Source organism: Canis lupus, chromosome 2 (assembly GCF_048164855.1).
Source record: "Canis lupus baileyi chromosome 2, mCanLup2.hap1, whole genome shotgun sequence".
Lineage (NCBI taxonomy): Eukaryota > Metazoa > Chordata > Mammalia > Carnivora > Canidae > Canis > Canis lupus.
This window is the reverse complement of record NC_132839.1, coordinates 89,428,986-89,456,529: the sequence shown is the minus strand read 5'-3', so window position 1 is coordinate 89,456,529 and position 27,544 is coordinate 89,428,986. Positions and strand designations below refer to the sequence as shown.

The 27,544-nt window shown below is 39.0% G+C and overlaps 1 protein-coding gene and 2 long non-coding RNA genes across 12 annotated transcripts in view; 1 reads left to right on the top strand and 2 right to left on the bottom strand.

Annotated features, from left to right (window-relative positions):
- Nucleotides 1-1,375, bottom strand: part of LOC140623156 (uncharacterized) — a 56,056-nt gene extending 54,681 nt beyond the window's left edge. The window contains exon 1 of one of the 8 annotated variants that reach the window (XR_012022823.1): nucleotides 683-1,375. This is a non-coding gene — a long non-coding RNA (uncharacterized lncRNA). Of the gene's footprint in view, nucleotides 1-20; nucleotides 308-682 lie in introns of those variants that run through there. The other 7 variants (XR_012022833.1, XR_012022832.1, XR_012022818.1 and 4 more) reach the window with 7 other exon arrangements.
- KCNIP4 (potassium voltage-gated channel interacting protein 4) overlaps nucleotides 1-27,544 on the bottom strand; it is a 1,119,488-nt gene that overhangs the window by 961,914 nt on the left and 130,030 nt on the right. The window lies entirely within an intron of this gene.
- Nucleotides 143-27,544, top strand: LOC140623170 (uncharacterized). Of its 2 annotated transcripts, XR_012022835.1 has the most exons (5): nucleotides 145-293; nucleotides 670-917; nucleotides 1,466-1,740; nucleotides 25,457-25,553; nucleotides 27,238-27,544. It is a non-coding gene; the product is annotated as an uncharacterized lncRNA (long non-coding RNA). The 2 variants fall into 2 exon arrangements; XR_012022834.1 differs by having other exon boundaries at nucleotides 143-293; nucleotides 670-1,740.

Genomic DNA, 27,544 nt, shown 5'->3' with positions numbered 1-27,544 from the left:
AAATAAGATCATCAACTTACGAAGGAAGAAACCGAGACCTGGCTTTATCAAGCAGTTGGCCAGCAACTGCCTACTAGTAAGTGCCCCTGCTAAGACTGGAACCCGGGTCTTTGACTGGTCATCACCATTGTGAAGACGACAGAGCCAGCCTGGGCCTGAATCTTGGTGCCACTTCTCGCTAACCACGAGACCTGGGCTAAGCCACTTCACCCCCTGTGCTTGGGCTTCTCCACTTGTACGATGAGGTTAATAATAATGACTCCCTGTGAGCATGAAATGAGCCTCTGGACATGGTGAGCTCTGGAATATTCTCTGGTTCTACCCATTCAGAACCCTTCTCACTACATCACAGTGCCTCATGGGCCAGTGATTTATTTTCAAATATTTTATAGATTTGAGATACAAATAAACCTGGATTTGAGTTTTGTCTTTGATACTTACCATTATCATGATAAGTCATTATTATAATGACTTTGGGCATTTTACAAAAGTTCACGGAACCCACTGCCTCATCAACAAATAATCATCTCTTCATACAAATGTTATCTGTGTTAAACAACGTAATCTTCTAACTCATTTAGCATGTGCTCAGCGGGGGCCAAGCACACTGTTAATGGGAATGACCGTCACCTAACACATATTAACTAACATCTAACAATATTTCTACAGCTGAAGGTCTTACCTGTGGTGACAGGGCCTTTAACCTCATGAAAAGCCAGCCCTCTCGGAGGATTCCTTGAAAATCCGAAGGAATGTTGAACAAGGCAAGTTGCCTCATCAACCGTTGCCATGGCCTCCGCTCCCATCTTTCTTCCTCCCTGGTGGCAACCGTTTTGGGCAATAGAGGAATCCCGTGAAAGACTCTTCATGGAGGGGCAGGGGTCAAGGAGTCCTGCTGATGTAGTTTTGGAATGTAGGTGAGGTTTGATGGGATGGGGTCTGGAGCTGACGACCAAGAAAGAATTCTTGAGATGTCTTTGGTGCAAAATGGTGGTTTTATTAAAGCACGAAGACAGGACTGCTGCCCCAGGGTTGTGAGGGGCAGCTCATTATATCCCGGGAGTTGAAGGAGATAAGGAAAAGGGAGATTTTTAAAGAAATTTCATATGCTAAGGAGGACCTACAAGATACTGGAGGCCTCGTCTTTCTGAAAGTTAAGGTTGTTCATTCCTCTAGTAAAGCATTGACATTAAGATAGTTGGGAGGTGCCTTCTGGAAGTTAGGTTATTGACAAGAATGCTTTTTTCTTGTAAATCCCTAAGATGTTTGGTAACCTGAGGGAGACTCATGTCTACAGGACTATAATCTCAATAAATTAACTATTTGTTTTTCCTTTCCCTTAGCTTTAGGGCAGCCAAGAGTGTCTGAGGAATGTCACACACATCCCACCGGGTAGGTGGGTGGGGTCATTTGTGGGGTGTCAGCTTGTGGTTTGTCCTCAGCTAGCCTTCTGTTCCCTCATCAGTGTTACTGGACGCTCAGCGTGGGTCAAACCAATCATGACCATACAACTGAAGGAAGGAAGAAAACCTCTGATGATCATAATACGGTTATTAATGCAAACTGGAATGCTTCTACTGTTGGGGGACCAGGGCTAGCTGAAGACAAGGCACGAGCCTGGGGGAGCACATGGACAAGTCCTCGAAACAGGCAGAGGGACCTTCCTCTACAGACTCAACCGCCTCGATGTTCATACTTCACTAAGGACAGAAGTCATTCTTAGCTGCCCCCCAAGAGCCTGTAAGTCTACTTTAACATACAATATTCCCTTTAGAAAATTCCCTCCATCTCTAAACCCCCGAGGTACATGTTGGCAATCACCCCCCAACACATAGCCCATGATATACATCTGAAGGGTCTCATGACTCATTTTATTAGATGGTAATAAGTGGCCTATTCCCGACAAGAGCCAGCCCCTCAAGGTCCTGGAAACCTTGCTTCCAAAATCCCTTAGAGAGCATGCTATCCTCAAACCCCTCCCAACTCCCGGGTATAAAATCAGTCACCCCTCACAGGCCTGGGGCAGCAGCTCTTCCTGCCCATGGGTCCTGTCCCCGGGCTTTAATAAAACCACCATTTTGCACCAAAGACATCTCAAGGCTTCTTCCTTGGTCATCAGCTCTGGACCTCGCCTATATTCCAAAACTTCATCCCTGCTACCAATACGGATGGCACCAGGCCATTTACTGAATGCCCACTGTTGCCAAGTTCTGCTCTCAGGGAACAATGACTGGAGGACTTACGAACTTTGATTATTCCCATGAGATGAGATGTGGGGAGGTTAAGCAGCTGTCCAAGCTGAGGAGCAGCCGCATTGGAGTTTAAGCCTGCACAGCCGGATGCCAGGAATGAAGGTTAATGATTAGCATCACTTTCTGCTCTACAGCTAACTCTTAGCGTCCCAATTTCGTTAACAGAGGTGCATTCACTGTACAACTTCAAAGCCTCAGCAAATCAGTTTCTAAGACTCTGTGCTTTGCTGAGATGACGTATCCGCTGGTGTCAGAAACGTAAGGCCCTTGTGTCCTGCGTCTTCGCAGTGTCTGATACTCCAAAGCATTTCCAAAAGAAAGCCAAGCTCGAAATATTAAAGGCTGGACTCTGAGTTTATAGTACCTGCTTCCCACAGAATCCCTAAATAACCAGAGGTTGCTTATTTACCTGACAAGCCCTAGGCAACTCTGACAAGTATGACTTGTAAAGCGACAGAGAAGAAATGAGTAATGAGGAGGGGTCCCTGTGGAGCATCACGGCTGTTCAGCAGGGCATGCAGGTTGTCAGGAAGCGGGGTTTCTGCTGCTGACAATGCCCTGAACTGGGCCACAAACTTCGACACAATTCCCTCCTTCTTCATTCTTATACTGAATTTTAGAATTCCACTTTCAAAGACAGGGAAGGACTCGCTCACCAACTGTGCCACGGGAACTTCCTTCAGATCACGTCTCCTACTCCGGGTGGGACAGACAGCAAAGGAGCAAAGGAGAAAACAAATCTATGGGTTCGAAGGCAGGCCACCTACAGATTCCCCAAAAGAAATTTAGAGTGAAGCCCCAGAAGGCGACAGCAGGCCCTGTCGGTCTAATATCTACTGGGACACATTCACCCTTTGGCATAAACCACACAGGACATTTCAAAATCTGGGGACCAAAGCAGCCAAAACCCCCCTAAAAACAACAAAAACTCTATTTTCTGTTTTCTTTATTTTTTCTTAAGATTTTATTTATTTATTCTTGAGAGACACAGAGAGAGGCAGAGACACAGGCAGAGGGAGAAGCAGGCTCCCTGCGGGACCCGACGTGGGACTTGATTCAGGGACCCCGAGGTCACACCCTGAGCCAAATGCAGATGCGCAATCGCTGAGCCACCCAGGCGTCCCCATTATCAGTTTTCACTGATGAATTTCACATCAATCTAAGAGTAATCCTATTAGTGATGATTAAGTAACTTACTATATAAATAAGGAGATGAAATTTTAAGAGAAATGATGGAAAAAAAAAAAAACAGAGTGCTGTTGAATACAGGCTGAAGTGGAACTCAGTTAATTAGCCGAATGACAATGTGGAAGGCGCACAGTTTTTGCCATGTCAATCAAAGACACATCATTCACGTACTAATTAACTACTCAAAGCTCTATGCTAGGAATTGTGAAGAATACAAAGCAGCCTCAGCCCCAGCCCCTAAGCTCCAGAAACCACATCCTCCTTTGCAAGATGGAACCAGATGCATTCACTCTACAACACCTACCCTGTGCCAGGCATGTGACTCAACACCCGAGATATAAAAAAAAGACTAAAGCAGCTTCTTCCCTCAATGACCACACAGCTGGTTTGGAGGAAAAGCCCCACAAATACTGGTGTCTTAGTTCTTTAGTAAGAGTGAGTGCAAAAGTCACCACAAAAGTAGCTACCACTCATGGATGGTTACCACCCCTCCCCACCTCACACAAGCCCTTGGCATCTTCACGGCAACCCGTTACCGTGGATAAGGTCGCATCTTCATCATTGTAGCAAACAAAGTAGCGGAAGTTCAGAGGAGTCAGGAGCTTGCCTGTGGTCACAGAGCTGTAGCAGATATTACAACCTGCTGACCCATTGGTTCCTAAGCTCAGGATTTTCTCCCTGGTTGTGTTACCCCCAGAGGAATCCCATACAATGACAGCCAAGAACAGGGAATGACTGGCTGTGCTGGAGGAATCGGGAGGGCTTCACCGAGGAAGTGACTCCAGGAGATGACAAATCATGACCTGTAGTACTATGAGAAATGTTAAATCCAAATCCATCCTGGCTTAGCATAAATTCTCATTTACTTTTTGAAAGAATGTACCTTTTGAACTTTAATTTTAAAAAAGAGAAAGATAGGACACCTGGGGGGCTCAGTGGTTAAGCACCTGCCTTTGGCTCAGGGCATGACCCCAGGGTCCTGGGATCGAGTCCTGCATTGGGCTCCCTGCATGGAGCCCGCTTCTCCCTCAGCCTGTGTCTCTGCCTCTCTTATGTGTCTCTCGTGAATAAATAAATAAATAACATCTTTTAAAAAACAACAAAAATTTAAAAAAATTAAAAAAGAGAAAGAAACGACTTTTGCAATATTTCCTCTGAGCTAACCATTTATTTTAGGAACTAATAATGAAAGGGCTCCCTCTGGCTGGAAAGCTTCCGTCCTGCGCTCCACACACGACCACTAGATGGGGGTAGCCGCACACCCATTCACAGGCCAGCCTGCCACCCGTCACCACCCTTTCAGCAGCTTGTTTCACAATTTAGATTTTCTTTTAAAAATCTAAATTTCCATATTATTATTAGGCACAGCAAGTGGGTCACGGAGGATGGATATGTACGACGATGTGATGTCTTCGCTATATCTGTCTAGGAACTGGATGTGCCTTTCACAGAGAGCTCACGTCTTCCCGACTTGAAAAAGTTTTGTAGGTAGCTTCCTAAAAATCCCCGAAAGTCAAAAACTTTAACTCTGTCTGTGTAGACCACTGCTTTTATGTGCAAGAGGAGCTATTCTATGTGTGCTTACTTTTCCTTTTAAAGTAGGGGTGGCCAAAGATACAGATGCAGTGAAATGCCGGGACACCTGCACCCTAATGTTCACAGCAGCAATGTCCACAACAGCCAAACTGTGGAAGGAGCCTCGGTGTCCATCAACAGATGATGGATAAAGAAGCTGTGGTCTCTGTATACAATGGAATATTACTCAGCCATTAGAAACGATGAATACCCACCATTTGCTTCAACGTGGATGGAACTGGAGGGGATTATGCTGAGGGAAATAACTCAATCGGAGGAGGACAAACATTATATGGCCTCATTCATTTGGGGAGTATAAAAATTAGTGAAGGGGAATAAAGGGAAAGGAGAGAAAATGAGTGAAAATATCAGAGAGGGAGACGGAACATGAGAGACTCCTAACTGGGAAACAAACAAGGGGTAGTGGAAGGGGAGGTGGGTGGGGGGATTGGGGTGACTGGGTGATGGGTACAGAGGGGGGCACTTGGCGGGATGAGCACTGAGTGTTAAGCTAAATGTTGGCAAATTGAACTCCAATAAAAAAATTTAAAAAACAAAACAAAAACCAGGAAAAAAAAAAAAGCAGGGGTGGGAGAGAATCACATTATGGGAGCCCGATGCTGTTACTCCTTCTATTTAAATAAATAACAGTTTTTAAGGCAATCTGCCCAAATGTTTGCTTTTCGACAATTACTTGCGAAAATGAACGTCAGATTCAGCTTGTGTTTGGTTTAAAGTTAAATTGATTTGAACGCAAGCCCAGAACTGAAAGTTGATTCCTTCACATTTTCAGTCTCGATATCCATTCAACCCTGGGAAGAGCATGGGAATGTTCTTTTGGTGATGAAACCACCATGGAAAGAAGCTCAGGGCATAGGTTCATGGAAAGGGCTCCAGGCAAAGCCATCACGTGGAGGGGCAAATAAAGGAGGCGGGGAAGAAGGCCCAGACAGCAGGTATCAGGTGTGAGTGACGGAAGACAGGACGAGAGGCTTGGGTGAAAGATGAAGATGATCCAAAGTAAGCACCATGCTCCTAGTCTCAGGAAGTGACCTCGCTGCACAACCACTTCCTGATATGCAAGCCCAGACCTTAAGACATTTTCAAAATCACTTAGGGATGAAAAACCAATGTCATCAATGCTGGAAATATTTATAAGCAACGATTTTTAATACTAAGCCTCTACTCACACTCACTTTATCTTGTTTTTTAGAGCATTGTACGCAGTCCAGTCACATCTCAGAGAGGAATTTAGGAGATTTTAGGAGAGGAATTCACCTTACTGGAACACGGTGATAATTTATATTCCATCGCTCAACTTGAGATTTTTAAGATTCTGATTTCCGCAGCAAGTTTTGTATTATGATTTCATTTGAATAGAACACAGAAAATAGATTTAGGGGGAAAAAAGGTGCTCCTATTTGCCAGAAGAGGGCTCTGTCCTCAAACTTAAAAATATTCCATACCATAGCTAAAGCACCTTTGCTCTCCGGAATACTTGAGCATAATCTGGTTTGAACCTAACTGTATCTTTCAAGGGTGGAATTACTGCCTTGCAGGATGTCATCATTCACAACGCAAAGAGTAGTCATTATTTACCAAAGTTAATGACAAAAAGCTAAAAGGATGCTATTCTGTGGCATCACAAAGTTCATAATTCATAACTTTAACGCTCAGCTCTTGCATTCATCCAGCTGAAATGTGTGACTCCTTTATTTACCTGCATATTCCGCAAAACTATCCCTATGGGAATGCATTATTTTATGAGGCCTACTATTTTTCATGCTTACCTGGAAAGTAAGACAAACATAAGATAAATCAAAGAAGAAGAAAAAAGGCAAAAGATTGCAAAGTTTTCCAAATTTTTTTAAAGATTTTATTTATTCATGAGAGACACAGAGTGGGAGGCAGAGACACAGGCAGAGGGAGAAGCAGGCCCTGGGATGATGCCCTGAGCCACAGGCAGATGCTCAACCACTGAGCCACTCAGGCATCCTCCATATATTTCTTTTAGTAATTTTGGCTTCTTCCAGAAAATGAGACAAGAGCAAAAAATTTTTTAGGCTAATACAATGAGAGCGATATGTGATTCTCTCTGGTAAATGGAATGTCCATGTCTACTCCAACTAGTTAGAGAAAGCTCGGCTCCATTGTTTACTACTCATACGACTGTGGGTAGGTGACTTAACATACTTGTTTACTCTCCTCAATTGCAGAAAACAAATAATAATGCCACCTGTGACATTTCACTCTTTATCCCCGTATCTTTTTTTTTTAAGGCACTTACTAATTTCTGATGGTGGGAGAGGGAAGTGCTCAGTTATTTAACTTATTTATCTATTTTGTTTCTCTCCCTCAGTAGACCATAAGCTCCAAGCACATAGACCTTATCTTGGCTTTTGCATCATTCCTACTTTATGGAACATGTTGGCTCCCAACAAATGCTAGCTGAAGGAATCAGTGAGGATCTGTTGTAAACCTACAAGGTACTAAGCCAGATCTCAGTTCACAGTAAGCTCTAAGAATTTCTGTAACACTTCCTTCACATTATATTAATTTTTATATTTACTTTCCACTAATGGTTCAATAGTATAGATTTTTAAATGTGTGCTAGTGACATAAACTTGCTTTCCTAAGTAAATAAAGTCAAAGCATAATGATTTAAAGAAAACTACTAAGCAAATAATAGTATAGGTGAAGTGTGCAAATGGCAATCATCGTGGAAGCGGTCACAGATAACCGAAGTTTGGCAGACCTCACTGCCTGGAGAATAAGTATGTTAGTACTTGAAGTTGAAGTCAAGAGTGAGGATGAAGCCCTGGGGTAATCAGGAAGGTCTTAATTTTATAGCTGTGCTGAAGTCGGCAGAGGAAAGAGCAAAGACTCTCTACCTTGGGGGAACCCATGACTTAACATGGCTGCAGACACACAGTTGAATCCAAAGGCACAAAACAACACCTCTAGGTTCATAGAGGCAAATCCTTGGAAGTGGAGGCCTGTGACTTATAAAATTACCCATTGGGCTGTCATCCTGTGAAGAGATAAGCATCCACGGTTCCCGATTTCTTTATAAACACCAAACCTAGAAAACTGGACGTGAAGAGTAAGGGCATCACTCTAAGTGCTAAAAGTATGGGAAAGGAATTTGGAAAGAATCATCTGGCTCAGAGTCAACAGATGAGAGAGGAAAGGCTCCTATCTTAAGTACTTGGGAGCAGAGACTTTCTATTCCACAAAGCAAAGTAAGAAAGGCCATGGGGCGTGTGAGATCCCAGGCTTTGCTGGACTGTTACAGGTAACAAAGCATAAAATGGGTTCCTGAAAAACTAATCTGCACCAAATATAAATGGAAATCTATCCATATACATACAACACTATCCATTCTCCTGCAGGAAGCATGATAGTAATTATCCAACGATGTTCCTGATTTTCAAAAGAGACAAGCCTTTATTTAATCACAGAAAATTACAAAATGTAGAACTCATAATTCAAGAGCTTGGGGGAAGAATAGAATCAACACACCTCGAATCCTTCCTTTATGTGGAAATATTTACTTCCACTTAATCATATAAAATCCCCCTAAACAAATCATTGTCCAGGCCTGAGCCTGATCTCTACTTGAGAGGGGGAAAAATGGTGCAACTGAGGAAAATGGCCTTTTTGGTTCACCTGAGATGTTACTTAATTCCATCCTATGTCAAGAGCTACATAAATTGTTTTGACTAAATGGTTTACTTTTCAATTTTTGTCATGAAAATATACACCTGGTAAACAATGAGCATTAGCAACTTCTTGATGGCGTCTGAGTAGAATTACAATTACCACAGGAGGGATGCTGGACATACAGAGTGCTGTCATCCGAGGAGGCTTTTAACCTTAAACTCTGGGGAAGTTCAGAGAGTATGAGACCCTGGCTTAAAAAATATTGCTGAGACCAGAAGTTCTCTTTGTTTCTCCAATCAAGTTCATCATGACTCTCAAGTTACCTTAAGTAAATGTGCCTTTGGCTCCTGTGATGAACTGAATTGTGTCCCCCTCCCCCCAAATTCAAATGTTGAAGCCCTAACCCACAGTATCTCAGAATGTGACTATATTTGGAGACAGAACCTTTCAAGAGGCGGTTAAGTCCGAGGCCTGAGGACTAACCTGACTGGTGTCCTTATATGTAATGAGGACTCAGGGATAAGACATCAGGGATGGGCACGGAGGAAAGACCATGTGAGGACACAGCAGGAAGGTGGCCCCCTGCAAGCCAAGGAGAGAGCCCTCGGTGAAAACCAACCAGCTGGCGTTTTGATCTTGGACTTCTAGGCTTTAGAACAGTGAGACAATAAATTTCTGTTCCTGTTTCTGTGGTATTGTTACAGTAGTCCCAGCAGTCTAGTTCGGTTCTCAGGAAAAAATCCCCTTTGATCAACTCTGTGCAATAGTCCTGACCTGAAGTAAAATGATGTTTACTATCCATCAGCTTTCAGGAAGGAACAACTTTAAAACAAATGGTTTACTTAAAAATGTGATCCAAGTTAGTGAAAACTCCAAATAAATCTTATTGTCCCCATTCAAATAATCTGAAGTGGTTGTAGATGCCATTTATCAGTGTATATTTCATACAATATATTTTATGTTGCTGTTCCCCTTAAAAATAGATGAATAAAAGAGATGCAAGTATATATTATACGATCTTGGGTAAAATTCTGCAACATACCCTTCTTTTAAAACATATTTAAAGCTCAATAAACATGGGGATCACTGTGGTTTATTCCTGTGCAAAATAACATTAAAATATTTTTAAAGATTTTATTTATTTATTTATTTATTTATTTATTTATTTATGAGAGACACACAGAGAGAGGCAGAGACACAGGCAGGGGGAGAAGCAGGCCCCATGCAGGGAGCCTCATGTGGGACTTGATCCCGGGTCTCCAGGATCACACTCTGAGCCAAAGGCAGACGCTCAACTGCTGAGCCACCCAGGCATCCCAACATTAAAATATTTTAAAGCAAGTTTTATTCTTTACTCCTGTTTCTCATAGGATGTTAAAGGATTTGGTTCATACCACCCATAACACGTTCCATACCCACTTTTCTCTTTGTCCATTATCTGGAGCATGGGTTCTCTGTAGCTTTTTATTCTCCATGAAACAGGTAAATTATATACCTGAGAAATGTACTGTTATAGATAAGATCTTTTATATGTTCTTTTAAAAGCTTCCCTTCCTCGTTTTTGAAAGGAAGCAACCATCTCTAAGCAATTGACTAATGTGTGTGCTCCTCTTATTTTTTAAATAATATATCCATATGTTAGAGATGATGATGGTTTTAAAATAATACATCTATATATTATCTAATAATATGAGTTGGGGATTTTATTTTTTATGTCTGAATAATAAACATTCAGAGTGTGAATATGGGAATGGTGTATCTAACAATAATTTCATCCTGTGGTTCTCAAGTGGCAAGGATATATATTCTAGAAAAGCCCAAGTTTTGTGGACACGGTGCCCTCTAGGTGATTGGGTGCTCTACTGTAAAATAATAGGCAGCAACAGTTTATGCTTATCATTTCCATTTAGATTGAACTCTTGACATTGGCAAAGCTTCCACATGCTCTGAGCAAAAGGCTCCATTTTCCTATTTGCATGAACGTGCTATAGGGTTTCCTACAAACACTGATCACAGAGACCATTCAGTTTTCCCATTTTCTCAACAGCCATCTTTGATCCTTACAACTCAGAATTTTATTACTGTCCCATCTTGGCTGCCTGCTTCACTCACTTTTTCAGACTGATTTGTTCATTCTACTTTAGTCTGTTTGTGCTTCTTATCCAATGGTTTTATCCAAGTAGTCTTTGTGCTTGCTAGAGATTTCCACATGTGAACATTTACATTTTCTCTTCCTTGTAGCACTAGCAGGGTTTCATTATTGTGTTTGGTTTCATTACTGTATCTCATTATTTACTTTATTTAGTTTTTATTGGGTTATCTTCTCCGTACTATGATTATTTATCCCAGGCACAATGAATTTTACCTGGGCCTCCTATGTTATACCAAAAAACCCCCCATATAATATTAAAATATCTATTGATTTCTGACCTTGGAGAGTAAAGTGAGATTCCAAAAAAAAAACTAGTTAACACTAGTTTTTTTTTTTTTTTGACACTAGTTAAATGGTTCAATAGAATATTTACTAGCTTTATATGATATTCTGGTAAGCTTCATGCATTCCTAATATCTCACTATGTGTATGAAACCTAATGGAGATAAAAAAAAATAGTGTAAGAAAAAAGGCAGTGCCAATATATAAACACTTTTATGACATAAAAATGTAAAGCTTTTTATAAGAGAGCTACTTAGTGAATTCTCCTCTACTCCTGGCCCACCAAAAATTATCTTGTGATTACAATTTTCCTCTTATTTTTCTCCTTTTAAGATGTTATACTTGAATATATAAAATATGAAAATATATATACACATTACACATACATATTAACATTTGATTCTAGGAGATTAGTGACAGACTTATACAGGTAAATGCCAGATTATCTATCTATCTATCTATCTATCTATCTATCTATCTATCTATCTACACATACACACACACACACACACACACACACACAATTTAGCTAAAGTATAGTGTACAAGATTAAAAATGAAAATCCAAAGAGCCATCCTGCTAAGGTATTATCCAGTGAAAAGAGAAAAAAATGCTTAAGTTCTTTGGAGGCTGTGTAGTTTAAAAGTAATGAAAAATCTACTTTCAATGATCATTTCATTTCAAAGCTTACACAAAATTTCAGTTTTATGCTTGTACATCCCTTAAAAACTAATTTAATGTCCTATATTGCCAAATGCTTAGGAGGCACATAAAATAAATCGGATGTTTTGGATGGATGAAAACTACCCTGCTTCAAAATAATCAGTTCTTTAGGTAAGTTAAGGAGCACTAATACATTTGACTTGTTATTTGGCTCATCAATACTTTCTACCCACAAATGAAATTCTGTTGCAATCTTTGACAACATGATCAGGAATTTTTAATTAGTTGACTATAAGCTGACATTTTCCTTGAAGATTGATTTTATATAACAATCCATCCAGAAAAAAAAAAAAACAACAACTATCATTTCAAACTGTTATATTCTTGGAGGCATGAACATACCAAGGTTAGTCCATTTAGTACTTTGACAATATACCACTGGTAATGATCATAGGTGACATTTACTGGGCTCTTCTTACATACCAGGCACTTGCTGAGCACTTTCCAAGAATCATGGAGTAACTGAACTTTGTAAAGGAGAAGGAACGTGGTCAAGGTCTTATTTCTATTAAGTGGCAGAGCCAGGAATTGAATGCAGGTATGGGTAACTCCAAACTCCACACCCTTAAAGGTTTCTCTATAGATTACTAAAACTGCAAGACTTCTGCAAATACTAATCAGTATTTTATTTGTTTCGATAATCTTTGATACTAACACTGTTTAAAAGTATTGTTGCTAGAGTTAAAAGGTATATGATTGTAGGAGGAAGGCAAAGGCAGTGGCTAACAAATCATATGAGTACCCACTTCAGTATGAACTCTCAGATTCCTTGGCATCTCCTAGTAAAGGGGTGGATCTTGACTTGAACATGTTAAAATAGGAAAGTAAATGTTTGCTGGATGATACAGACCTAATAAAAGAAAGGTTGGGAACTGGAGAAGGCATAAGGCATAATTCAATGTCTAGGCAGAACACCATCGAAGAAAACTCCTGAACTCTGGAATTGTGACTATGACTTGTACGTCAAATATCAACCATGTCACAGAAGTGAGTGAGTGACCTCCCTTCCCTGTTTATATGACAGAAATTAGCAAATACAATTTATGGGCAAAATTTGACACCCTTTTGAAAATAAAGTGTATTGGAATGTAGCCACACATATTCATTTCTGTATTGTCTATATTTGCTTTCATCTTCCCAAGCCAGTTGTGATAGAGACATTATGGCCACAAATTCAAAAATATTTACTATCTAGCCCATGACAAAAAATATGCTGACCCATCAGGAGACAAACCATGAGAGACTCTTAACTCTAGGAAACAAACTGAGGATTGCTGGAGAGGAGGGGAGTGGGGGGATGGGGTACCTGGGTGATGGGCATTAAGGAGGGCACGTGATGTGATGAGCACTGGGTGTTCTATGCAATTGATGAATCACTGAAGACTACATCTGGAACTAATGATGTACTATATGTTGACTAATTTAATACAAATAAAAAATAAAATAAAATAAAATAAAATAAAATAAGAAAATATATGCTGTATTTGTATTACTTTGCATGAATTAATATCTACCAAAGTCAAGGAACATGAATCCAAAGCCATATACACAGGAAAATAAGGTTTCTCCAAATACACAATCCCATGATTTCCCTGGTTGCTTTGTTCCTATTCTTTCCTTTCCTAAACATTATAACACCTATTAATTTCTTTATTAACACACACACATACACATCCCAAACAAGACCTCAGAATATAATGCTGAATAAGAGAGTATGTATCATCTAGAAACTTCCTGTGAGGAAAGACAAACATTTTAGCAAATAATAAAAATGCAATTCTACGAGCTGTAAGAGATGCCAGAACAAATTTCTATGGGAACTTGTACCAGGATTGGAAAGCCCTGTCTCAAAGTCTGAGGAGTCATTTCCCTTGCCACAGCCATCTTCTATCACTGAAGAAAATTCTGCTTGATATGATGTAACTTTGAAAATTTGGTACTAAAAGCCTTAGATCATGTCATTACCAAGATACTGATGATGTAAAGTTACAAGGAAAAGAAATTGAAGGATGGGATATTCTTAAAGTCTTTCTATCCTGTTTTAAGTCATGGAAAATTTTGCATGTCTGCTACTTTGTGATATTCATGTTAGTAGCACACACACACAAACACACAATATTTATATAAGTCTCTCCCTCTCACACACACACACACACACACACACACACGCACACATTCTTAGGACTCCAAATGAGAAAAAGTTGTAATTGGAGGTCAATTTGTCAATCATCTAGATATAGAAGAGATGAAGGAAGTAGGTCTTCTATTCTCAAGAAGGCAGTGACCAGTGGTGTCCATGGACTTCGACTATATACCAACTTGTCTCTGACCTCACCTCCTAAGACAGGGATCAGCAAATTATAGTGTCTGCTCAATTCTAGCCCATGGACTGCTTTTGCATAGACCATCAGCTAAGAATGGGTTTGACTTTTTTTAACTTTATTAATTGATAAATATGATTGTATATATTTAAAGTGTACAATATGATGATCTGGTATATATTGTACAGGTTTTAAGAGAACAAAGAATAGCATGTGACAGATTATATGTCTATGCCTAAAATATTTACAGAATGTTACAAACTTATAACAAAGATAGGGAGAGCTGAATCATTTAGACTTTTAAATAACTACAGAAAAGAAATAGAGTCAAAAATAAATAATAAATAGAAGTAATAATTAATAATATTATTGTCAAGTAAAAAATGTGTGTTGAAAGCCCCTTTTGACTTATATCTATTATAATTCAGAATGTTTAACTAATAATTTAGTATTGAACTAATAAGGAAAGAAAACTCTCCCCTTCTTTTCAAATGTAGACACTCTCTACTTAAACAGACATGTTTAGATTCTCTTAGTCTATCCTTCCATTTCTTATCTTTCATGTTCTCCATTCTGTTGTCTTTCTGTACTGGTCTGGACAATTTGCTCAGTTTTTTCCACCCTGATTGTTAATACTCTCTTTAATTGTATCGAATGTGCAATGTAGATTCACCTTTATACTTTTATTTTCAACTATTATATATTTGATTTCTATAAATTCTACTCTTAACTCATTTAGAAAATATTTATTGAAAACCTCCTATGTATCAGGCACTATTCTAAACACCCATGATAACACAGTGATGGAAAGACACTAAACACAGCCCTCTTGAAACAGAGATTTCAGTAAGGACAACATATAAATATAGAAGCAACATGTATATCAGATGGTATTAAGTGCAAAATAAAACCAAGAGAGGAGAGTGCTGTAGGGGAAGAACATCTCCGCCCATGTAGCCTACACTGGATGAGGAATGACTCGGGACATCTGAGTTGCTATGGCTCTGGCTTAAACACAATGAATGCCACCACAGAATCTCCTCATTCTTGCCTGTGACAATAAGGCAAGAGGAGACCGGGGAGAGGCAGTCCTATCTGGCACCCCGAGACTGTCTCCTGGACTCCTTTAGGTTTTTTTTTTTAATGAGAGTTGAGCTTCTTGAAGTATCTTGGGAAAGATAAGTATTAGTCTTGAGATTCATCAGGACCCACAATTACTATAGATTTGACCTGTTAAACCATCGGAGGGCTGAAATATGATTACAAATTCCAAAGGGAAATTTATTTTTTTTCCTTTATTCATTGCAAAATTTTAAGACAAATAACTTTTCTTGAAGCCTGTTCTCTGCATACCTTGAAGGTCCCACAGCTTTATGTGTGTGTGTATACACGGAAAATATTGTCACATGCCCTGCCTAGCAGAGGTTCTGAGTTTTGTTCCTGTTCCTTATGACCCTATTGCCATCAAAACAGAGGTTCACAGATATCCATGACCAGAAGATATCATGAGACAGACAGCAGCTTTAGTTGTGCATTATTTCATCTCTGGATTTTGGCTTCTTTTTTACTTTTGGCCTCTGACACTCTCCCCTGCATTCTTGCCAGCCTAAGGAATGCTTTTCAAAAGATGCTTTACCTATGTCATCCAGTGTTTTTGACTATTTTGTCGTAAAACACAAAAATTCTGTATGGAATATAGTCTTTCTCTTTTCTCTACTTAATTTTGGACAAAAATTCTCCTTTAAAATAGTCTCTACATAAAGCACAAAATTTTGACTGCTGAGTTAAGAGAAAGCTCTTGAACTTCTTCCAGTCCCATAACTAGAAATGAGTTCCTTCTCCTAAAAGTGTTCTTCCTACAGCTCCTTAAAAAATTAAGTCAGCAAAGAGGAGATCAATTGAATCAGGATGGTTACTATACAAGTTCAAGACCAACAGAAATTTTGGCTTAGCTCTAATATTCTAATTAGTGGTATTTGGTTTCGTTTTTACAGTTTTCAACTATAATCACAAGAGAGTTGCTGCATCTCATTTCTTATGTATAATCTTCAATTTACTAGTGTTAGATTTGTTTTAACAATGTTTACCAAATGGTCTTTTATCACCCTTTTTACCCCTTTTTGGTCAAAGAAGGGATTACAAGATGGACCAGACCAGCTCAATTAACATTGTGATCATATCATTTCTAAAGAAACACACATCCACACACAATAAAACAGTGACTCCCAAGGCAACATACTTTCAAACAAAATAGAAGTTTACAATGAAAAGAAATAAATTAATTCTTTGCCTTGAGACAACAGCCTACAACCCAGACATCTGCATTCTATTCTCAATAAATGGTTCTTACTCTCATCATTGTTCACATGATGATCTGGGAAAAAAAGCCAATAATAAAACAAGGCCTAAAGGAATTGAAGAAAAAAATTCAATATTGCTTACTTTATTATAGAACTCCTCATACAAACTCTTTCCCAAAATAAATTGAAAATATAGCAAAATGCAATATACTGCCAAACATAACATGCAATGGTGTGATGGAGAACATAAACTGTCCCCCTAATACCTCAGGTAATCAAGCGTACTATGGCTTCTAAGAGGAATTTCAATAATAACATCTGCCAACATTTCTCATAAGAAAGCTCTCCTGCTTTCTCTCGTCAACCTGGGGCAACCACTTCCATTGCATTCATTCTCTAAATTAGGAACTTTGCAAGACACAGTGCAAGATTCTTTCCAGGATATCCTCTCATTATTTCTCAGAAAAATTCAGTGAAGCATTATGTCCATTTTTCAGAAAGCTGAAGTCATAGAATTGTATATACTTTCCTCATATGACTTAACTAGTAAGTAGAAGAAGCTATATTCTAACAGAGATTGTCACAGCCTCGTGTCCAAAGCACTTTACCATTATATTGGTAATAGAAGGTGTTTTGACATGTGGACTTTTTCTAGTTTATGAAAAAATGAATATATGTAGTTAAGGGGGAAAAGAGAAAAAAACTCTAAAACGGGTAGATAAATGTACAACAGTAGGTAAGTCCTAGATAAGTAATAGGTCAGTAGTAGATAAGACCAGTGGGTTTTAAGCTGACTTGAAAATGAGAGCAGTGACCGCCTACTATTTCCCAAGAGTTTGCTTTTTATTTTGTACCTGGAATGAAAGAGAGAAGGGGCCAGAGATTAAAATGGTGGTTCTAGAAACTGCACCATGGAATGCTTCAGGCCACTATGAAGACATTGTGGCCAAAGCAACACTACTTTGGGACACAAATGATAAAGTGCACCTGCCTATAATAAGCACTGGTTGGGAAGTGGTGATAATTACCATGAAGGTTTGGGGGGGGGGTTGGTTTGGTTTTGTCTTATTTTTATTCGCTGAATGAAACCAGGATATAAATACTGGACCAGGAAGAAGCACTCTCTCAGAGGCAGCAATGATGAGACACCACTTTGAAAAACTATACAGGCAGAAATCATTAAAAAAAAAAAGTAGGAAAAGGATAGAGAACATAAGCAGAATTTAATTAATCAAAAAATTATTTTAGATGGGATGAGTAAGGTACAGAAGAGGTGGAGTTCCTGAAGTTTTTCCTGAAATAGAGAATGTCTAATCAAAGTGGACATTACTGTTACTCTATTTTTTCTTAATCCTATGCTACTAAGACTTAGAGACACCTGTTTTACAAATCAAAATTACATATTTGTCCAGTGGGTCAGAAATGCTAAGATGCATGACTTTTGGGATGTCTGGGTGCTCATTCAGTTAATGGACCATCTCTTGATTTCAGCTCAGGTCATGATCTCAAGTTCCTGAGATCAAGGCCTGTGAGGGGCTTCTGCTGAGCATGGAATCTGCTTAAGATTCTCTCTTCCTCTCCCTCCGCCCTTTCCCTCCCCTTACACACATTTTCTTTAAAAAAAAAAAAAGACTTCCTTCAATAACAAATATTTGAGTTTTTTAGTGTTTCAATATTTAGTATCACTAGTATTTATTATTTGGAATGTTCAGTATTTAGTAGATGCCTTAGGTCATTTATTTATCCTGCAACCTTAGGTAAGCAGTAGTATTTTCCCCATTTTATAAGAAATCAAAGCTCATAGGATATTACTGTCTTCCTGATATTATGCATGTTTGGGAGACATCTTTTTGTTGTTGTTTTTGTTTCCTCAAACAAAAGTTGATACTTATGAAACAATAAAGATATAGTTTTTATAGTACCATATTGCCAATAAGATGAAGAATAAATTATTTAAAGAAACCTACGTAAAAACAGAAACAGAGCTAGGACCAAAACTAGGTTTCCTGACCCCTGGACCGTGTTCTACATTACATAACAATTACTCACTGTTGTTTATCTTCTACTTCCAGTAGAGGACATGGGAATTAATCACTCTCTGAAAATGTTTTTAAATGGAGATAATAGTTGAGTGATGGATGGAAGAATGACTCATTAATAAAAATAAAAAAGAAAGACCCAATTCAAATTGGGTATCATCATCTAAGATAAAGATGATTTTCATACATATAATCCATTCCCTCAACCTCATTCTCTCCCCGACATCCTACCTCCACCTCCAGTCCTAGAAAACCACCTTTCTGGTCATGAAAATTTGAATCAGCTTTAAATGATTGATCTTGGAATTTAAAAACCGTTTCAAAAATGATTATTACCACATGATGCCATTCACCCTATTTCAAGATAGGGTCTCAGCTTGCTGTACTCCCATCCCTGAACCTATTCTGAAATTCTTCTGGTTCCATGTCTTCCCTTATATTTCACTTTATAATACAAAAAAGGGCTGAATGTAAAAGAAAGAAAGGCCTCCTCCAGAAAACAGAAGATGTGAGTGTTAGCTCCGATACTTAGTAGTAGTCCGGTGACTTTAATGAAGTCAGGATATGTAATACATTCATCAAACCAATCAATGACACTACCATCTCTTTAGTTGCTCAAGCCACATCTCCCCTCTCCCCTATTACCTTGCTCAGAACCCATTACCCCATCCATTTAATTTTACAATAAAATGTATCCCAAATGATCTACATCCCTCCACCTCTACTTTCTCTGCTGCAATCCATGCTTTCCTCATTTCTGACCTGAATAAGCTTCCTACACAGTTTCCCCACATCCACTGTGAATCCTCACCAATATCTTCTCCACCCAACATCCAAAAATCTTTGCACAATGTACCATGATATGGTAACATCATTATCCTCCTTAGACCTTCAATGGCCCCCTTCTGCTTTTTGGGAAAAAAGAAATATATACATATATATGAAAATATCCAACATCCAGAACCTCTAACAACCCACCTCAGCCCCCATAATTCCTTCTTGCCCTCTATTCCTCCTGGTCGTCTCTCTGGTCTTCCAGGACACCACATTTTCTCCAGTCTCATGTCCTTTCCCTTGGCCCTTCACACCGTTCCCTTATTAACTCTTTTCACCTCTCAGCTCAAGAGACATTTCTGCAGTGAAGCTTCCAGACTCTTGCTGCACATATTCACTGCTTAATTCCTTTCCACAAAGCACGGATTTCACAGGTAGTTATCCACTAACTAGTAAATTATGTCATTAACATCTGTCTCTCTGACAAGAATGAAAGCTCAATCTGAGCTGAGACAACATCTGTTTTACCTCCAGTGTTAATGTAGATAGCCTCCAGCCAAAGACCATCAGGGACAGATCAGTAGTTGAGTAAGGTAGAGCTTATTATCTCACCACAACAAGGAAGGTGGCAACAAGGTGGAGGTATGGGGGTGGGCATCCCACAGACGGTGCCGAGGGAGGCTTGTTATAGGGTATGTGCTTTCACAGAAGGGTCCAGAAAATATAATTTTACTTTGGATTGGGTGCTGTTAGAAAGTAAGGCCATTCTATGAATGGATATGTTCACTGTTTAGTAAAAACTAAAGGCAAGAGTGGTAAATTAGGAGGCAAGAATGGTAACATGAAGCTAAAGCTTTCATTGGTGAAGAAGCCACAGCACTCATGTTAGCTGGGAGGGAAGCAAGGTTGATCTGTGGTTTGGGCTCTGTTTTGTCTGTGTTCAGACGTGATTATGGACTGGTCATGCTTTTATCTTCCTCTATAATGATCATATAGGACCTTGTGTCACGTACATATTCTGTGCAATTGCATATATTCAATGGGTGAACACCATGGGTTTGCAGTTAGAGCCAGGGCAGCTCAGCTGACTGCCACGGGGGGGGGGGGGGGGGCTGTTTTGCTGTTTTTTGTTTTTGTTTCTAATTCTCACTAACAACTAATCCTGGGACTTGGATGTTGAATTCATTTAACAAACAATTGGTGAGTGACCCCTGGGTGGCTCAGTGGCTGAGCATCTGTCCTTGGTTCAGAGCGTGATCCTGGATCCCAGGATCAAGTCCCACATAGGATTCTCTGCAGGGAGTCTGCTTCCCTCTCCCTCTGCCTATGTCTCTGACTCTGTCTCTCATAAATAAATACATACATACATACATACATACATACATAAACAAACCTTGAAAAAATAATGGTGAAAAAGTAAATGAATAAATTTAGCCCCTCTAAATGTCAACAGAAATGTTATTGAAGAATAATATTTCAGAATCCAAAAACAGAAGAGAGGATTATTTTAGTCTGCAGCCACTTTAAAAATCTATAATTTTAAAGACTTTTAAAATGTTTTTCTACGCTTATAACACCATATATAACACCCAGTTATAAGAAATAAAACTAAATTACAGAATTTTCTGATGAAAAATACTTTTTCTCTCAGCACACTAGCACTTACTTCCTAAACATACAACCATTCTTGCCCATTCTAACCCTATCCCATGCAGAAATAAACAATATGTTGAAATCTGAAATGTAGAAAGCCAAGAAAAGATTTAGAATTTTTACTTGAAAATAGAGGAATGAATACAACTTAATGGAGAAGGTTAAAGGACAAATTAAAAATATTCTTTCACTGGCTTAAGTGGTAGAGATTAAAATCTCACTTTGAGAATGTTCCCTACCCTAGCACAGTGGGCTGAAGAAAGGAGGATACAGCCTTTTGAACTTATACTAATTAATGGTTGTACTACTCTATAAATCTATTAGGAATCATTTGAATAATACACTTATGATGGGTGAATTTCATAGTATTAAATTACACCTCAGTAAAGCTCTAAAAAACATAAGTTGATGGAATCATATCTAAATTTGTGGTTCACCCAGCCTGGGTTCAAGATTTTTTACCCTTTGTCCTGTCATCTTACTAGTTAAAAAGCTTCATCTATGACATCTTTACACTATCTGCCACCACAAAGTCCCCCCCTGTAAAGAGGATTCTTTTGCGGTATATGGGAAGCAGAACATTTTCTCCTTCTAGCCACACTGATCCTAAGCCCTCACCATTTAGGAAGCACATCCCAGTTAGGAAGAACACCAACAGTGTACACTTGGTGTCTTGAGGGACATGGGCTTGATCCCAACTCTAGCATTTACTAGCTGAGCTAATGGCTCACCTCTAACATTTACCCATAAAATAATGGTGATATCACCACCTCCTGGGACATCATGAACTTATGTTCAATACACAGAAAAAAGCACTATGCAAAGTGTGCCATGGGTTAAGTATTCTATAACTAGTGGTAGCAGTATTAAGAATTAAGCACTATTTAACGAATATCTTAAGAATGTAGGTTATGAATGAAGCTGCTTTCCTTCCAGGAGATTCTCCTTTCTTGATAAATACATCACACTATACCTTGGTTGTCTTGATATATAGAATGAGAGACAAATGACAGATTTGTCCAAGAAAAGAACATTTCAGAAGAGACTTTTCCCCTGCTTTTATTATGCTTAAATGTCACCAAAACATTATACTTTTGACCTCTTCCAAATGAAACTGCAACGGGTGAATATTTTCTAGGTAGGGACACACAGAATTTGGGGTGCTAAAACAAAATACGTGTGTCACATTGTGAAACATCACGGAGTGTCAAGTAGAGCTTTTTCAACCTTATAACCTTCATTTACTACTCCCCGAAAAAAAAAATTGTGTCCTTCTGGTTTACCAGCTGGAATTTGGAATTAACTGAAGCTTTCAATAGTAATATGCAGTTATTTTTATTAATGCCACTTACATGCTCAGAAATCTAGAAAACTGAAACAACAGTAGTTAAAAACTGTCCCCAGGGCCAACAGCAAAGCAACTCCTTTTGCATCAACTACTTTTATATAGAAGGATCTTCTATAGTACATGTAAATGATGAAGATGACTGGTTCTGTTTATTTTAGTCATATTCATTTAGTAACTATGCGCTGACTACCTGTCATATTTCAGGGTCTACTTAGCATTGGGACACATCTATAAATAAATGCATAGTTTAAAAGTACAGTGGTACTTTTTCTCATGAAGTTCATGACCTAATGGGTTAGACAGACACTTAACAAATAATTATTTTTTTAAAAAATCAGAATTGGGGGTGGGGGGCACCTGGCTGGCTCAGTTGGTAGAGCATGCAGGACTCCTGATCTCAGGGTCATAAGTCCAAGCCCCACATTGGGCATGGAGCCTACTAAAAAAAAATTAATAAATTAAAAAAAATAGTGATCCTGGGTGGTGTAGTCAGTTAATCGCCAACTCTTGGTTTCAGCTCAGGTCATGATCTCAGGGTCATGGAGTGGAGCCCTGTGACAGGCTCCATGCTCAGCACAGAGTCTGCTTGAGATTCTCTCTCCTTCTCCCTCTGCCACCACTCCCACTTGTGGTCTCTCTCTCTTGCTCTCTCAAAATAAATAGATAAATCTTTTTAAAAAGTAAAACTAATAAAATTTTAAAAAGTAAAATAAAAATCAAAATTGGAATCTGAAGGGGGGAAATGAAAAATATCAAATTTACAGGCTAAAGTATTTTTCTACAAAGAGGAATAGAAATCTACAGACATTTATTTTATTTTTATTTTTTTTTATTTTTATTTATTTATGATAGTCACAGAGAGAGAGAGAGAGAGAGAGAGGCAGAGACACAGGCAGAGGGAGAAGCAGGCTCCATGCACCGGGAGCCCGACGTGGGACTCGATCCCGGGTCCAGGATCGCGCCCTGGGCCAAAGGCAGGCGCCAAACCGCTGCGCCACCCAGGGATCCCAGAAATCTACAGACATTTAAAAACTGCTTAGGGATCCCTGGGTGGCGCAGCGGTTTGGCGCCTGCCTTTGGCCCAGGGCGTGATCCTGGAGACCCGGGATCGAATCCCACATCGGGCTCCCTGCATGGAGCTTGTTTCTCTCTACCTGTGTCTCTGCCTCTCTGTCTCTCTGTGTGTGACTATCATGAATAAATAAATAAAATCTTAAAAAAATAAAAATAAAAACTGCTTATCCTAAAACTGATAACCTACACATCTCCATGAAACTTAAGACTTACTTTACAGCTATATTGGTATGTGGCTCTGGTACATGAGTCCACGAGAAGGATAACAGGTCATCAATTCTAAGGCAGCTTGTCACACAATAAATCACATTAAGATCACCTATATAATTAATACAAGTTGGTTACAAATCAATTCAGCAACAACTTATTCTTTCAAATTCTAGAAATATATGAGAGGTTTCCAGAAAATGTTAATAAACCATGGCTCCAAGTTGAACATGAAACTATGTGTCATGTCATTATTATATTTGCACAAAGCTTCCTCTATTGGCCAACTGGGGTTAAAATTCTCTGTTATTCAGTGGTCCACTTAATGGGCCAAAATTGCTGACCTCACTATTCCTCATTACACATACAACTAATTGCATCTATGAGCTGCTCACTGAAATGAAAATTGGCTGCTGGGTCACCCTCAATTAAGGGAAAATATAGCAAATTGGAGCCTTGCCTTGATATTACTTCTATAAGTTATTTGCATGTAGAACTTTGCATAAAATTTAGGAATAAACCTGGCAGGATAAAGTATTACATTGTTCTGAAAGCTAGCTTTAGATTTAATATGACTGTCCAAAATGTTTTTGTAAGATAAAAAATTATAGTCAAGTCCACTCACAGGCATATATTCAATCACAATGAAAAAAAAATCCACTTACTATGTATATTTTGGTATATTTATATATATCATGGAGTAGAAGGTTTGATAATCAATGGTTTTGGGGTGTGAGGTCCAGTTCTGATGTTGTCACACCCAACATGCAACAGGACTTGTCTTCATTGCTTATCTTCCCTAGGTTGTAGATAGTTAACATGTGAAATGGATGCTGAGTCAAATGATCTGAAAGGTCTATTTTAAGGGAAATATTGACATTCTAGAATGCCCTCTAGATTTTATTCTCTTTCATAAACATGATTCTATTATCTCCAAGTCTGTAATTTTGTGGATAGCTCTCTGGACTGACCTTCACTCCACCCTAGAAGAACAGAAGAGTCACAAAAGCCCTGCTTGGAGCTTCTCAAGGGGAAAGCTGGCCTGAAAAGAAACTCTAAGACAGAGAATTCCTGACTTACCCACCTGGTCTTCACAGCTCAAACATTTCAAGAAATATGTTTCTTCGATGGAGCAATAAAGTCCAGAATAAATGCCTCTGGATAAAAAAGCTTGGGTTTACCTAACACATTTTTAATTTAGGGCTCTGACCATCCTGAGCTTCCTGGGCATGCCTGGGCATTCATTTAATATATCTCAGGATATAAGAAACTCATGGTACTATTTTGCATCTCCATAAGAGGTTTACAGTGTCTATACTATTTAAATCACAGGAAGTTTCCAATCCTTTCATTTTATAGACTAAAGATCACTACACTGATGATCCTACCTTAATGATCTGCACCTTCAGTCATGAGTTTAATTTGTAGAACGCTTTTTTTTTTTTTTGGTAGACCACTTCGGATGGGTCAAACACTGTGTTAGGCTTTTGCAATTAGAAAAGGAAATAATTTATGGGACCCAGGCCCTGCCTGTTTGGAGCTGGCATCCCAGAGAGAAGTGAGACATTAGTCAAGGAATCTTATGGACCATGTAACTGCCTACTATGCTTAGAACTTGTGCCGTTGGGTTAAGGCAACTTAGATGGGTACAACCTTTAACGATTCAATGGGGAGCACTCCACAGCCTCCATTTAGACAGCTCGCTGTGAGGACTGGGACTAGACAGAGACACCATGAAGGGTACCCTGAGGGGATCAGCCCAATGGAGACTGGAGCATAGATAGGCAAAGAGTTCAGGGAAAGGAGGATGAAGACAAGAGAAATAAAAATAATAAAACTACCATTGACTTAACCCCAAATGTGTACCACATATCTTATGCACATGATCTCTTGTCATCCTGTAAGGTACATAAAACACAGACTCCTCGATTTCATAAATGACGAAGTGACACATGGAAAGACTAACTTGCACATGACGACAAGCTGCTAAGTCTCATAGCAGGTAGGACTCCCAGGAGTGCACACTCCCTAAATCTTTATCCATTCTTTCCCCCACATCCCTCCACCTGTTGTTCCCCCAAACATTATACCAATCAGAGAATTCTCGCTGACACTTAAGAGTTTTGAGAAGAAAAACAGGACTGCTATTAAAGACGGTTGACCAACTGAATTCTCGAAAGAGAGATAACAAACTCCATTATACTTCAAATGTCAAGTGACAGGAAAGCCTTGAGTAAGATTCTGAGGAAAATAAATCCAGAGAGCTGTGATCAGAACAAAACAGTGCAGGGCAACAAAGGGTTTGCCATCATCCAATACCAACCTTTGAGTTGAACATTAACATAGCCTTTATCTTCCCAGTATATTCCCTTCCCACTCTGCTCTTAGAGGATAGGGCAGGGTAGGGGAATAGGGAGGAGGAAGTACTCGTACCCTTGGTATTAAGCAGAGAAAGATATTTATGACATGCTTAACCTGAGCCCTGTGGCCCAAAAACATGGGGAGAAAGGTAACATGGAATGTGAGAGTTGGAAATTCCTTAATAAATAGCAACAAATTTCACATTTATAATAGTTTAAAAACTGAAGCTCTGACGTGCCATTTCACCCTACGAAGATAAGCTGCTTGAGTTACCAAAGTTAGAGAAAGGTGGTGAAAAGTCAAACCCAGCATCTGATTATTACATGAATCCTCCACCTACTGTTCATCATGGCGGTACAGGGTCCTTTAAGAGAAGGGTGTGAGTGAAATGGTGAAGTAATATGTTAGACTAATTAAACCCCAGTTCACCTCTTAAAGAAAACTTCCAAACAGATTAAGGAGATAGATCATAAAACACTATCCAGGTGTTTTCAACAAAACCTGTCCTCTTATAATCTTGCTTTACAATTGGGGTAAGTACACCTGTAGCAAAACTCTGGGGAAGCGGGTAGGATTCTCTGGGCCTTTCACTTACGTGGGGATGGGAGCTACTAGTGCTTGCCCACTAAATTTCCAAATAGAAAAGCTATAGAAAGAAGAGATTAAAATAGCTGTAGGGACAGGTCTGAGTGGATTTTTTTTCCTTTTTCTTCCTCTAAGACTGAATAAATGTAGTATGCATGGTTTGACCCAGAAAAGGAGTGTGTGACATGGCCAGATAAGGATACAAAAGCATGAAGCTTGGAGGAATTTTAAATAGGCACATTCAAGGGTGTTTCCAAGAAAGCTGCAAAATGTGTCTCAGGCAACACCAGCAAGGCCTCCAGGGGAGCTCTTGTCAGAGTTGCTAGTGAGACAAAATGGCAATTATTAGTGGAGACTGTCCAGAAATTTCTTATATCCAGAAATACTGTTAGCCTTTGATAGGAGTTATTCCTATTTTTCAGTTAAGCAATCATCAGGAAATAAAGTAGGCCAAAATACTTGAAAGCAATGATATGTCAGATAAATGCATGTTATCTGGCTCAATAAAATAAATACCCTGAGGTATCCCATATACCAGACAAACTGGTATATTCATAATACCATAATCCAGGCCTCTTGATAGCTGTGCTTAGCATAGATGCTATGCAGCTGTACATATATAAAATAATTTTTATTCCTTATTTTTCTCAGAAAGAAATGCATTCATTTCTAGAAAAAAAAGAGTCTTCTTTATTTTATACTCATCCTTTTTTTTTTTTTTTCTTATTTTTCCCCCTCAGGATGAGGACTGTCAACTGATCACAGCCTTCTGAGATTCTCAAGAATAAGCATCGTATCAATGATAAATATTGCTTTTTTATAATACTCTCCAGAACAAGTATAATGGTAAGAATCAAGCACAGATATCTAAAGTGACATCCCAGATGCTGTAGAAGATGCAAAGAAATAAACACAAGGCATCTGTACTTAAGGGATCCACATCCTAGCTCAGAAAATAAGACAAACAATGAAAAATAATGCTGTAAGACAACACCCTGAGCTATCAGCTGTCAAAGTGTTGGGATCATTATTAAAGATCAGAATCCA